The 14,549-nt window shown below is 42.4% G+C and overlaps 1 protein-coding gene across 1 annotated transcript in view; it reads right to left on the bottom strand.

Moving 5' to 3' along the window:
- STK3 (serine/threonine kinase 3) overlaps nt 1-14,549 on the bottom strand; it is a gene marked incomplete at its 5' end in the record, with an annotated part of 143,585 nt that overhangs the window by 117,101 nt on the left and 11,935 nt on the right. The window lies entirely within an intron of this gene.

Below are 14,549 nucleotides of genomic sequence, written 5' to 3'. Positions count from 1 at the left end.
TCCTCTCTTTATCCTAAAACACAGGCTCTTCCCACGTGGATGGTTATCCGTCTCTGTGCAAGTAGTGTAGCATCTGTGCCCTCCTGACTTTCAACTTCCAGAACAGCCAAGTAGAGAATGGTGTCGCTTCACCATAGCGCACAGCTTGCCATTGAAGTAAGAGCCAGTATTCTCTATTTCTAACAGATGCTGACATACAAGTACTACCATTGATAGCTACCACACAGTACTATTAAAAGAAACAGAAGGGTAATGGGTTAAAATGCTAGGAGGGCAGATTTAGACTAGATATTAGAAAGAAGCTCTTCCCTGTGAGGGTGGTGAGGCCCTGGCACAGGCTGCCCAGAAAAGCTGTGGCTGCCCTCTCCCTGGCAACGTCCAAGGCCAGGTTGGATGGGGCTTTGGGACACCTGGTCTAGTGAAGGGTGTCCCTGCCCATGGCAGAGGGTGGGAATTAGATTAGCTTTTAGGTGCTTTTCAACCCAAACCACTCCAGCATTCTAAAACTATCAATTTTTTTTTTTTAATACTATGACTGTAACACATTCCATGTTGGTATCCTGCTCTGGATGTATGGTCTTTATTCCACTCTATTCCTCATTAGGCCATAGAGGTATTAAATCAACTATTTAAACATGACATTTATTTCATTCTGAGGTTTTAAACATACAGTATCAGTCTTCCATCAGCTAAACAAAACAAAACAAAAAAAAAAAAACAACCAAGAAAAAAAACCCCACACCTATCCTTAAAATAGAAAGTTGGACCAAACCAGGTCACAGCAAATTCAGATGTTGCATCTATTCAGAAACCAATTATTCCATATATTTACATCTAGCCGTCTATGGACACCATACACAGGAGACTTAAGGGTACATATATGCAGTCTATCACACACTACCTAATCCGTGCAGCTGTTGGGACAACTCATCTATGGGTTCTCTACTCACAGTCAATCATTCTTCTTCCCAAGGGCCCCTCTGAAGGGGTCCGGGTCAGCTCAATTGCTTTAACTGACTAAGTCCATTCCCAGCTGCTCTTTTTACACTAAGAAATACATGCACATTAAGACTGATGCTTTCAGGAAGTATCAGATCACTGCATCTAAACAGTCTGATTAGGTCAAGTACACAGGGTATGTCCACTCATAACAAATAAAGGCCCCATCATCCTTCTAACCAAAAGCTATGAAGCTCAAACATCAGCGATCTTATAATCACATACCCTTCCTAGTCTTTATTTATGTGAAGCCAAGGCTGGACTAACACAAAGGCTGAGATATAAGACAGACAGGAAAATGAGCAGGGGAGAAGAGATAACAGTTACTATGACACCCCTCCCACTTGTAATATTTGAAGTATAACTTATGAATTAAGGCAGAAAGCTTCAGAGAGAACAAGAGTTGTTACGGTTGCAGCTCTAGACTGAAGTCAACATTAGATCCCGGTTCCCACTGTCTGCTACACACTTCAAGGAGACTACACTTCCTAGAGATGCTTTCCTTGCACTTCCTTTCAGAGCAATCACCTTTCAGACTTCTTTTTTTAAGCAAATCTGCATGCTGTGTGAAGACAGTGCTCTTCGAACAAAAATCACAGCCTATGCCTTGAGTGAGGCACCAAATCATGACATCTAAATTACTTACAACAAGGTCTCATCTAAGACTTCCAGTAATTATCTGAAACTAATGGCAGTAATTATAGGAAGAGGAAGGGGTTAAGGAGAGACCTCAGTATCACTATAATGGACAGAATAAGAACTGACCATCATAGCAGAATTACCAGTTTTACTCAGGTGTAACTCAGGCATGGGATGACAGGAAGCAAGTGAAGCAGCAAGTGTCATTCTTCTCCCTGAGCCCAAATCATATAGAAAATATGCCACAACAAACACAATACTGACCATTCACTGCACAGGCGATTACCAGTGTTGGTATTTTTTCAGATTTATGTTCTTTACTATGTAATCCCAGTAGCATTAGCTTTGTATTTTTTCTTTAAATTTACCACAGATCCACCTTCTCCTTAATTAGCATTTTTATACTGAATAATTCAATGTAATGCTAACAAATCAGTCTTCTATGTGTAGTTTGCAATTTAATACACCCTAGCAGCAATGTAAAATAATCTAAACCATATCTAGTGGCTTGTATGGAAAACTATTTCGAGCTATCTCAGGCATCTCCCATAGTTACATCCTCAACATTAGCTAGTGCTAATAAGTACACATAGGGAGATCAAGACTGATTAGAATGTGGAAGTCAGACTCCTTACTCCTGATTCTTTACTAGCAAGCTCCAGCTTGCTGTACAACATCTATGAAGTACTAAACTGGCTAACCAGACGTAGAGCGCAACCTTGGAAGTTATGCAGAACAGTATAAAGCCTCTTCAGCACTGTATTAAGTACATGGGAAACCGGTTTTAACTATGATTCTGTAGCATGACATGCATTTGTCATGTCTACACACAGCTGGGATCAGCAACAATTTAGGTGGCTCAGTTCTTCAAAGTCTTTTCCTGACACAACACTAAGTCAGGTCAGAAACAATGGAAGCGTTAACCACAGGTTACTTACCAAAAAAAAGACCATGTGCCTTTCAAATAAGACACTTGGGTTGTCACTGTTTAAAAACAATTTTACAATTTATATGTAGTGTAATTGCAACTGGATCACTTGCTCACAAACTATGTACCGTCCACATTGGCCCTAACAGCATCACAAAGGCAGACTGTGAATAATCTGCACTAAGTCACAATGGTCAGTGTGGTGGTCCTCTTGAACCTGCCAGACAAAGGGAAAGCCTTGAGCACTCAAGCAGGAGCATCTGCAGATTACCACCTTCTATCAGGCCAGCTAACAGCAGCAAAGTATCAGTGTTTTTATGAACATAGGATCCTCAGAGAAATGCTGACTACTGGGGAGAAACAGGATCTACTTTACAAAGGGGGTCAAGAGTACCTTTACCAACAAGCTTGCTAAACCTAGTGAGAAAAGCTTTAAACCAGGTTCACCAGCGAATGGAAACCAAAGCCTTTGGATAAGTGGAGGAACAGAGACTGGAAGGACGTACCACACAGGGTTCCAGAAAAAAGTAGGGCAGATGAGTAGAATGAAACCCTGCACACAGAAGAGTACAGCCTGTTATGCCAACAGGAAGAAATGACAGCTCATGCACGGTTGCAGACCCATAATGGTACTGGAATTAGAGACACAACAGGATAGCTCACACAACTAACATACCGTGAGAGATAGATGCAGGTTCCTGACAAGCACCAAGAAGGAAGGATGGGCAGGGTTGAGCTCTACACAAACATTCAGCTCCACTATGGAACACTTAAAACTGTTCAAAGTTTATACATCAAAATCAAAAGGGTAAGCCAAAAGGTAGATGCTTTCATGACATGTGCTACAAACCACACAATCAAAAAGGTGAAGTAGATGATATCCTCAGCACTGGAAGAAGCTTATCATAGGTCACTGTTAAAGAGGTGCAGGGGGAGAAGTTGTGACAGCTGGGCAGGGGATGGGGGTGACAGGGACAGACCAGGTCCACCACCTCATACCTGTTGAGAGGGCAACATGGTACAAAGGAAAAAAAACATAATCCAGGAGTGAGCAGCAATAGTTTTTACTGCAGGTGCTGTACAGACCCACTACAGGAGGTATTCCACTAGACCAGCTACTCATGAGTAGACTAAGAAGAAACGATGGAGGAGGCAGCCTTGGCAGAGACTGTGAGACGCTGAAAGCTAAGTTATAGAGGGAAGCAACAACAGCAAGTAGCAGAACCAGATTTCCAGATAGCAAACCTCAGCTCGTTAAAAGGAACTAGTAGGTGGGATCCCAGGGCATATTGCCCTTAAGGACACTGGAACCTTGAAGAGCTGGTTGAGCATCAAGGGCAACCTCCTCAAAGTATGAAGGCAGTCCCTCCTGACAAGCGAAATAATGACCAAGCACAGCAGGAGAACATCTTGATTGAATTAAGAATTCCTGACTGAAGTGCAAAACCAAAAGCATGTAAGAGTAGAAGCAGACACAGATTACTGAAGATAAATAAAGAAGCATTGCTGGCCACTAAGGAGCAGAATTAGGAAGGTCAAGGCTAGGGTGGGTTTGAAACTGGGCAGCAATACAGAGACTAGCAAGAGCAACCTGTGATGGTCTATATGCAAGGGGAGGCAAAAAAACCACCACAGAAAACCCAACACAAAAAAAAAATACAAAAAAAAAAAAAAGAGAACCCATCACAAGAAACTGGCCTACTACTAAACGGGGTGGTCAATCTATTAACAAGTGATACAGAATCTCCTAAGCATCTCCTCTGCATCAGAGCCTTTAGTAGCATTTTTGTGGCTCTCAGTTGTCTCTGCTGGTAGAGAGTGGAATGAGTTAGGAAGTTGGACAAATACAAGTCCCTCGGAATAGAGGAGATGCAGCCAAAGGTGCCAATAAGCTGGCTAGTGCAAGCTCAAGGCTACTAGTTACCAGCTTTAAAAAGTTACAGAAATCAGGGGATGCCCCTTAAGGACACCATCTTCAACAAGGAGAAGAATAATGATTTGTAGAACTACAGGCTGGCCAGCTTATCCTCGGTCCCTAGGATATGATGAAGCAAATCTTCAGGGAAGCTAATGCCTAGATACACAAAGGGTAAAAACAGTGATTGGAAACCGCCATCACAAGTTTACTAGAAGGAAATCATGCCTAATTAATCTGGCCACTCTCCTATAAGGATGAAGAAAGAGCTGAGGATGCAGTTTAGTGTGATAATACAAAGGTTGCTGGATAAAAAGATACTATTGGAGACTGTCAATTTGGGGAATCATGGAGAAGACGTGGAAGTCACTGGAATACTCCAACATCTTCACCAATAACCTGGACAGTAAGCTGGAACACACCCCCATCATGTTTGTGGATGACATGAAACAGGGGACAAACTATCAATACACTAAAAGGCAGGGCTGCCACTCAGATGGACCTTAACAAGGTGGAAGAATCAGGTGGGTAAAATACCTGAAGTTCAAAATCAGTGAAGTCCCATACCTAAGAGAGAAGAACTCCACACCATGAAAAGTATGACCTAGAGAACAATGGGGCAGGTAACATTGCTATAGAAAAGGTTCTGGGGTGACTCCAGTAGACAAACTGAACATGAATCAACAATACCCTGACATGCAGGGAAGGCTCACCATATATTGGTCTTCATTAGGAAAGCAGTCAGCAAATCAGGTCAAGTAAATATTCCCCTTTATTTAGCACTTGTAAAGCCAAATCTGGAATACTGTGTCCAGTTTCAGGCTACTATAGAAGAAATACTAACTGGAGAGATTCCAGCAGTGGGGGCTAGGACACACAAGGTACCAAGCTGCCAGAGCAAGGTTTGTCTTGTCTGAAGAGTGGATATTTCAATGCAATTTTCAACAATCTGAAAGGGGCATAAAAAACAAATCCTTATAGAAGCAGACACTTCTTGGAGTGGTAGGAAAAAAAACCCAAAAAACAGGAGAATGAGTAACAGTCACAAGTTGTCAGTTAGATACAAGAGGAAAGAAAGCCACAGGGCTGCAGAGAGAGAGAGAGAGAGAGACTGTTAAATCTCCTCCTTTTCAGATTCTAAAAACTCAGCTGAACAAGGTCCTGATCAGTCTAATTGAACTTTACCTTCCTTGGAACAGGAGATGACCTGCATAAATCCCTTCCAAATTAAAATTACCACTTATTTCAAAACAACGGCACACTGTTTACCTCCTTCCTCACCACCTCTAAAATAAACATCCAATTTCAACAGCATAACCTTTCTTTTACTTGCACTTTTCCTACATTTCCTCCACTTCCTCACCAATATACAGCAATAAATCCATACCAGCTTTAAACACAGATGCTTTTATCGTAAAGTAAAATATATATGGGAGAAAGGTAAGTTGTTCTGACCTTAATGAAACTTGGCTTAATTCCTTAGATTGAAAAAAAACTTTATTGCCCAGATTAGAATTTTATATGCAGAGAGATTGACTCAAACTGGAAAGACATTAACAATTCAGCTGATATTTCTGGCTCTCCAAGGCAAATAATGACAGTGTTCCTTGATGGGAAAAGCATTATGGGAAAGGCAATTAGGTTAAACTGCCACCCTTTAGAATAACAGGAATAATACTTTGTGAGTGTTTTGTCACACAAGGTGTATATGGGGTACCAACAGAGGACTCACCAGATCAAACAATGATTTAAAAAGCTATCTCTGATTGTAACACACAAGTATGTTTCTTTATAGTCTGTCTTTACACTGTCATTTTATTGTTTCCTCCAAACTGCCAATACCCAAAGTTGTATATCAGCAGGAGGAACAAGCTGGTTTTTAGATTACATAATTCTAACAATCCTTTCTTTGAAAAATCTTTAGCACTTCAAATCGAAATATGAGCAACTGACTTCAAACCACAGGTGCAACTTCTGCCAGTCACCTGAAACTTCCCCAAATTTGCTTTCTCAGACTTGGGGGAGAGAAATGAGATCTGTTGAATATGCAGCTAGACGAAAATTCTATTCCCACCTCAACAGACTATAGCTTGTAGCAGTGGCCCAACTGCAGATATGAACATCATGAAACACAGCAAATACAGCCATTAGAACTGAAGGAGTACTTTGCAAGCTTTCTTCCAAGAAGCACGTTTTCAAAATAGAAAGTCAGTGAACTGACACAAAGCATTTTGGTAGGACACAGGTAGCATGGTTCTAAGACCGCTCTCAAAATCACCTCCAACATTTTATGCACATACCTTGGGTAGTCTAGGTGGAAAACTACAGAAGTCAACTAAGAAGCTAATTCTCCTTAGAATCAAACTGCAGATGTTCATAGCATAACCTGAGTGGTTAATAACAGTGTTTATTTTACTGGAAAGACAAAGGTCAGATAAAGTTTGGGGAAAGATAATTCTGTCTTCAGAGCCACTCTATTTGCAAATCAACACCAGACCTCAGATTATATACCATTTCAATAGCTCATATAGCAATTCCTCACTAAGTGAGCATAATCCACTAACACTGAGTCCTGTAGGAAAAGGGGGAAGAGAGGACAATTAGTGTTTTACACTGCACACATACCAGAGGATGTTTCATGGCCAATGTTTATTCTGAAACTTCTCAACTTCTGAATGCCTTTTTGGCAGCCTTATTTACATGTAATGTATACATACTTATTCTGGAAACCAATGAGTAACAGTGTAGCTCTAACTTGCTATCAAATAAGATGCATGTTATATGTTGGTTATTTCTGGCACACAAACAAGTACTTTTTTTTCCTGAGATGAAAAGTATAACTCATAGAAGAAAATCCATTTCCAAACTGACAGATACAGTTGTACCACAAGGTTGCAAGGAAGATCTACTATTTTGAGGGCGAGACACCACAACCCATTTTTACAGGAACCCACAAAGGTACTCTAAAGAACTGAGAATAAATAATTCCTAAAAGTTGAGAAAACATCACTCAGCAATTAACAGTCAGTCATTCACTACCATAACAAGGATTTTTTTTTTTTCAGACAAGCACTGCTGTGCCACACTGCAGAAGCTACTATAAGCTACCTTGGTTTGTAAGGAAAGACACAGAAACCAGGACCTTCAAGATCAACTTCTTTCCTCTTCTTCCTCAGCCTGGCTGAATAGAGAAGTACTTGAAAAGTCTGACTAACCCACTGATTCAATTCACCTCCCAGAGGACTTACCAATGGAACATGGTCAGCAGTATATCCAGCGTGGGCTTGTCCACTGCCCTAACTTCTAGCCACTGAGATCAGTTAAACCAGTTAACCAGTGCAGAAGGAATTTCCGCCTTTGTGTATGGACTGGATGGCTACTAATTAATCTATATGGGCTCAACTGAGGAAGTCAAACTGTGACAGATGCTACTTAAACAGAAAACACATGAGTTAAGGCCAATTCACAGCTTCAAATCACATGCACTTTAGTGCAGCAAAGGTCTGCAAATTAAAACTATTTTAACTTTGAAATTACTGAGAAACATGGTTATATAAAATGTGAAATAACATTCTTATGAGCGAAGTGCCTTTAGTCCAGAGAGGAAACAAAGGTCTGCTCTAGGCCCCCATGGTAGCACACAGAGTGAGCAAAAATCCAGAGCATTCAGGCATAGCACCTAGAGATACAGATACACACCTAGTTATACAGATACACTATTGTTTCAGGTTTGCTTGGCAAGGTTTTGGGGGGTTTGGGGGGGGTGGTGGGCAGTGGGGGTGGCAGGGAGGGTGTAGGTGCGAGGGTAGCTTCTGCAAGAAGCTGCTAGAAGCTTCCCCTAGGTCCGACATATCCAATACCAGCTGGCTCCAAGATGGACCCACTGCTAGCTAAGTCCAAGTGAAGCAGAAAGAGTGGCAGTGCCTCAGGGATAACGTATTTCAGGAGCAAAAAAACCCAAATGAGTGGTAGGGTTTTTTTTTCAGTCAGAGAAATGAGGAAGATGTGAGAAACTTTACAGACATCAGTATCACGGTGAAGGAGGGGGAGGAGGTGCTTCAGTCGCCAGAGGAGACATTCCCCTGCAGCCCATGGAGAAGACCATGGTGAAGCAAACTGTCCCCCTGCAGCCCATGGAAGGTAACGGGGAGTAGAGATTCCACCTGCAACTCAGAGGACCCCAAGCTGGAGCGGATGGAGACACACAAAGGAGGCTGTAACCTGATGGGAAGCCCACACTGGAGCTTCTGGCAGGACCTGCAGCCCATGGAGAGAAGGGCCCACACACCGGAGCAGATTTACTGGCAGGACTTGTAGCCCCATGGGGGACCACACTGGAACAGTCTGGTCCTCAAGGTCTGCAGCCCATGGGAGGGGCAGTTTGTGAAGAACTGCAGCCTGTGGGACTCATGTTGAAGAAGTTCAGAGAGGACTGTCTCCCATGGGAGGGACCCCTCACTAGAGCAGAGGAAGGACTATGAGGAGCCCTCCCACTGGAGACGAAGGAGCAGCAGAGACAACATGTTATAAACTGACTGAAACCCCCATTCCCCTGTGTTGTTGGGGTGGGAGGAAGAGAAATCAGGAGCCAAGTTCCCCAGAAGAAGGATGTGTGGAGGTGTTTTAAGGGAGGGTTTATTTCTCATTATCCTACTCTGTTTTGATTGGGTAATAAATTAGATGCATTTTATTCCTTGTTGATTCTGTTTTGCCCGTGATGGCAATTGCTGAATGATATCTCCCTCTCTTTATTTCAGCCCTCAAGCCTTTTGTTATATTCTCTCTCCCCTGTCCAGCTGAGGAGGGGAGTGAGAACAATTTTGGTGGGCATTTGCCCTCCAGACAGGGTTAAACCACCACAACTATCCACTTGAATTGGTGGATCTTAAACACATAAAAAATAATTCGCTAAGAAACTTAACAGAAGATAATCAATAAGAACATGAGGCAATGCATATGTAGCTGATAAGTTGGCATGTAAAGAAAGTCACAGTTTAGACAGAAGATGCAGGATTTCTGGACCCCACAGCACACCACCTGTACAGCAGTACACTGCTACACCTGTCACTTGCAACCTTCTTACTTGGGACAATGCTGTGTGGCTAAATGGCCACTGCACAGCCACCACATGGGGTGCTACAGCCAACTGAACTTGATCCCTCAGAGAAACGGCATTGAAGTGACTCAGTTAATCACAATCAGTGGATGAGCAAGTGCACCCTAAATTATTAGCAGGGTGGCAGTGTTGCATTGCTGGTGTGTTAGTATTCCCTGATAGGTTAACAGCAGCCAGCAGGAGTTAAAGTATCACTCCATGTTCTAGTTACTCTATTGCAAGCTGCCACTGAAAAGGGTCTGTCTCATATCTTCTTTTCATTCCCACACTGCTCATTAATGTTTGCCTTGCATCAGATCAAGCCACTGTGCTGCCACAGTAAGTCCTTAGTTAGCTCAGAAGGGGGTGGGAAGGATAGACCAAAGTGGAAAGAGTTCATCCACCGGATCATCAAGCTTATCCAAGATCACCCTGGAACCACACAATCACTGTATCTGAGGTATGAAAAGGGCAAGAACACATTAGCCGAGACAGAGGATAACAGTAGAAATGACCTTTTTTTGACAGCAACCCACAGTTTGCTATATGTGCCTCCCAAATCAGTCTGAGAAGAGCAGACAAAACCAGACACACAGCTCTTGCCTTGGACTAATGACCACCACACCTCAGAGGAGCTAACAGGCATCATAAGCTTGACCCAGTGCTGCCAATATGCCTGGCATGCTAGAAAACTCCAGGGCAGAATTCCAGGGTCAGTTTAACTTCAGAGTAGTGGTTTGGGCCTCTTGGACTAGAGCCTGCTCCTATCAAGCTGAAAACTTCTTGATATGAACAGGGAACCAAGAGTCAACAGAAATTTCCTTAACTTTGAATTCTGCTGCCCTAATGTTTGACACACTAGAGCAAAGCCCAGTGCTGTTCACTTTCTAGACAAACAACAAAACTTTTGAAAGAGTAGAGGAATCACAGATACAGAAAAGGATTGGCAAATTCTTAGTTTTGGAGACAAGTAACAAGGGCAAATGCACAGAAACATTTTCCCAAGTGTGAGGAGACATTTTCCTATGACTTATTCTGATATGATGATCCTAATGATCACTACATTAAAGTAAGGATTCTTACTTCCGTGCTCTCTTCCTCAGTTTCTTTTCCTTACATGAAGAGAAGCAGGAAATAGACTTTTCATTGGTCCAACCAGTCTCTGTTTGACACCTTAGGGAATTTACAGAAGACAGCCTTGCGTGTCTGGGCCTATTCAACAAACATTCAAACAAAATGAGAATCAATTCCCTCCTCACTTCCAAGTGAAGATTTTTCTCCCTCACACTGCCTGCCCCCACACCCCCACCCCACATGAGGCACAGAGCAAAACCACTTCTTGTTCCCATTTAAAAAAAAAAAAAAAATATTAAGGTCACCAACAGAATGCCCAAGTGCTTTAAGCAGCCCCATTCCAGTAACACAATCACAAGTTCTCAATCACATGGTAGTCTTGGTGATCAGGTCACTGTTCCACAAAGAGGGAGAGAATTCAAACAAGTCTAAAGCCTCTGCCTAAATCTTCCAAAGCTTACAAAGACATAGGCAGGGCAAGTGAGAAATGGGTGAGTTTGCTTTGCTTTTGTTATATGCACCAGAACACCTCCTATCCAAAGCCAGAATAAAAGTTCCATCTAGCCTGGTAGTCTGTCTTTATCAGTGGCCTACATTAGGTACCTGGGGAAGAATATAGCATATGTCAAGCAAACATAGATAGCTGTCAAATCACAGAAGCACATGAATTTCCTGCTCCAACCATTAAATATTTGTGTTCAGCCAGTCATTTTTTCCTGGCTTTACTCAACTGCTTTTTGAAAACAAACTCTTTGCATCTATAAGGTCATTTATAACTATACAGTGGACCTCATCATCATGTGTAGAAAAAAAATTTGCTTTGGATATAGCAAGACAAGTGATCCCTTGTTTTGTAATAAACTGCATATAACCTCAGTATACTCACTCGTGAATGCTACTCGTGGTTTTCAAGACCTTTCACCGGGTACCCTCCAGGTACCTCTTTCTCGATACAGAAGTATCCTAATCCATTTGCGTCCTTCTGGAGAAGTATTCTTTACTTCTGATCATCCATGACATCTTTAGCTTCTGTAGTTCTGTTACACCCTTAGTAGTACTGTAATCTTTGGCAATCCCTTTACTTGTTCAATTATTTCAAAACATTATATACAGGTTCATGAGCACTTCAGCTTAAAGACTTTGCCTCACCTAACAAGCCAAGTGTATCTCTTCAGATTTACTCACGCTTATTTTCTCAGTCAGAGAGTACCATAAAGCCTTTCCCTATTTTTACTGCTAGGAATACAATTTCTCTCATCAGTACTTACTAGCCTCTTTCTTTTCCCAAAGCAAACAGTGTAGCCCCAGGTAGGGCTCCCCAAATGACTGCTTGCTCACACCATCTGTAACATCTTTAAACCAATTACCTATCTGTGACAGAACTCCCCATTGATGCTTTTACAGGCACATTTCTTGACAAGACTCTGATGTCACAGTCTGTCCATACGTTTTCAGCACCAAGCTCATCCAGAACAGCTTTGTGTGCCCAGAAACTCTACTGGTCACATGCTGCATGACTTGCCTTTGCAAGAGACACGTTAACTTTATCCTCATTAAAAGTATCCACGTATGTACTGGTTATCCTATTTCTTCAAATTTAAGTTGTTTAATCATATCAGCTTAAACATCAAACAGCAGATTTGTTCTGAGACTCAAACATCTCTTTCCACCAACCCCCTAATACCTCTACTATGTCAATATCCTAAAATATGAGAAATTAGGTTATCTGATTATACACATATACACATGCTTTTTTAAAATAAATTCTAATATCTTTCTATTGATGCATAAACAAGTCAGCTCCTTATTTTTCTAAATTCTGTTTTAAATGAAACAAACACACACACACATTCTGGACTCGTTTACACCACTTCCATAAGGCCTTTGACATGGTTACCCACATCCTCCTCTCAAAATCAGAGACACAGATTGCACAGATAGACTGTTTGCTGGATGAGGAATCCCTTTGATGATCACCCCCAGAGGGTAGTGGGCAACAGCTCAATGTCCAGGTAGAGATCAGCGATGAACAGGGTCCCTCAGGAGGCCATACTGGGACCAATACGACTTAATGCCTTCATCGGTGACCCAGAGTGGGATCGAGTGCACCCTCGGCGAATCCGCAAACACCACAAAGCTGCAGTTGGTGTGTGAGGGACAGGATGTCATCCAGAGGGACCTGGACAAGCTGGGTAAGGGGCTCCAGGTGAACCTCATGAGGTTCAACAAGGTCAAGTCTAAGGTCCTGCACGTGGATCAGGACAACATCTCACTATCACATGCTGGAAGGATGAAGGGAAGACTGGTGAATACAAAGCTGGACATGAGTTGGCAGAGTGCACTCACAGCCCTGGGCTACATCAAGAGAAGTGTGACCAGCAGGTCAAGGGAATGGATTCTCCCCTTCTACTCTGCTCTGGTAAAGCCCCACCTGGAGTATTGCATCCAGATCTACGGTCCCCAGTACATGGACCTGCTCCAACAGGTACAGAGGAGGACTATGAAGACGATCAGAGGGCTGGAAAACCTCTCCTGTGGGAACAGGCTGAGAGAGTTGGGCTTGTTCATCCTGGAGAAGTCTCCTGTGAAACATTACAGCAGCCTTCCAGCACCTGAAGGGGGCTTATAAGATACAAGGGGACAGACTTTATAACAGGACCTGATAGGACAGGACAGGGGCAATGGTTTTAAACTAAAAAGAGAGTAGATTCAAACTAGATACAAGGAAGAAACTTTTTACATTAAGGGTGGCAAAAGCCACTGCCTGAAACAGTTTATCCAAAGGTGTTAGATGACCCATCCCTGAAAACATCAAAGGTCAGTTTGGACAGGACTCTGAGCACCCTTATCTAGCTGAAGATGTCCCAGCTTGTTTCAGAGGTGTTGAACTAGATGACCATTAAAGGTCCCTTCCAACCTCAACTATTCTGTGATGTCTTACTGGAGCTACTGGCTCTTCTCTTAACCCTTGGATAATATACAACTGTGAGGACACCAGTTCTACTGCAGGAACTCCACTAATTTCCCATTGTTTTGGCTTTTCTCCAGTCATTAGTTCAAAATTACAGCAGCCCTAATGGACACCACCTTTCCTCTAGTCTGGACATCATTCCCAATAAAACTAATTTTATTTTCCCTTCTGTTTTACTTTCTAAGCCTAAACATTGTTTTTCTCTCTCCATCTCTTCACCTTTCTGCTCCCAGGTCTCACAAGGACCTTTCACAGCACGTTTACAAAATGTAAAGAGCTAGGAACTGGAAGGTCATCTCAGTACTTGGTAAAACAAACACCTTATGTTAGAGCCTACTACTGGTCAATGGACTCAAAGGAATTGAGGAATATTTGACATTTACAACAAAACCTTTTTCATAGGAACTGTTACAGAACAATGCCTGTTTCCTACAGGTTTGCATCCTCCTCTATATCACTGCTGTTATAAGCCTGTTAACACTCTTCCACACAACCCTTCATTTTGGTTCCCTCTCACATTCCTTAATTAGCATCCCTTCCCCTTCTCCTTCCTTGAGCAATGCCAATTACTCCGCATGGTCCCTAATTACTGAGTGGGAGCAAGACAATTCTATGCCTCTTTCCAAACCATGTGCATACTAAGTGGCCTGCTGACAGACTCTGAGATGGAATGGGGAGGGCAGGGGAAAGAAGCTGCACAATTCTGCCTTGTAAAAACCAGCAATTTTCAAGAAATTTACAGGATCTTCATATTTCAAAATGCATTCACTTCTGCTAATGATCACTCCACAGAGGAATGGACAGAAAGTCACAACAACTGCACAAACTTGTTGACCTGAGGAACCAGGTCACAGATACATCTCCTGGCACAAACCAACACCTTGTCTTGTAAGTCTGACTTTTATTCTGGCTTCTAGTCTTAATTCAC

Source organism: Gallinula chloropus, assembly GCF_964237585.1.
Source record: "Gallinula chloropus genome assembly, chromosome: 2".
NCBI classification, from domain to species: Eukaryota; Metazoa; Chordata; class Aves; order Gruiformes; family Rallidae; genus Gallinula; species Gallinula chloropus.
The sequence above is the reverse complement of the archived record's forward strand: the minus strand, read 5'-3'. Positions and strand labels throughout refer to the sequence as shown.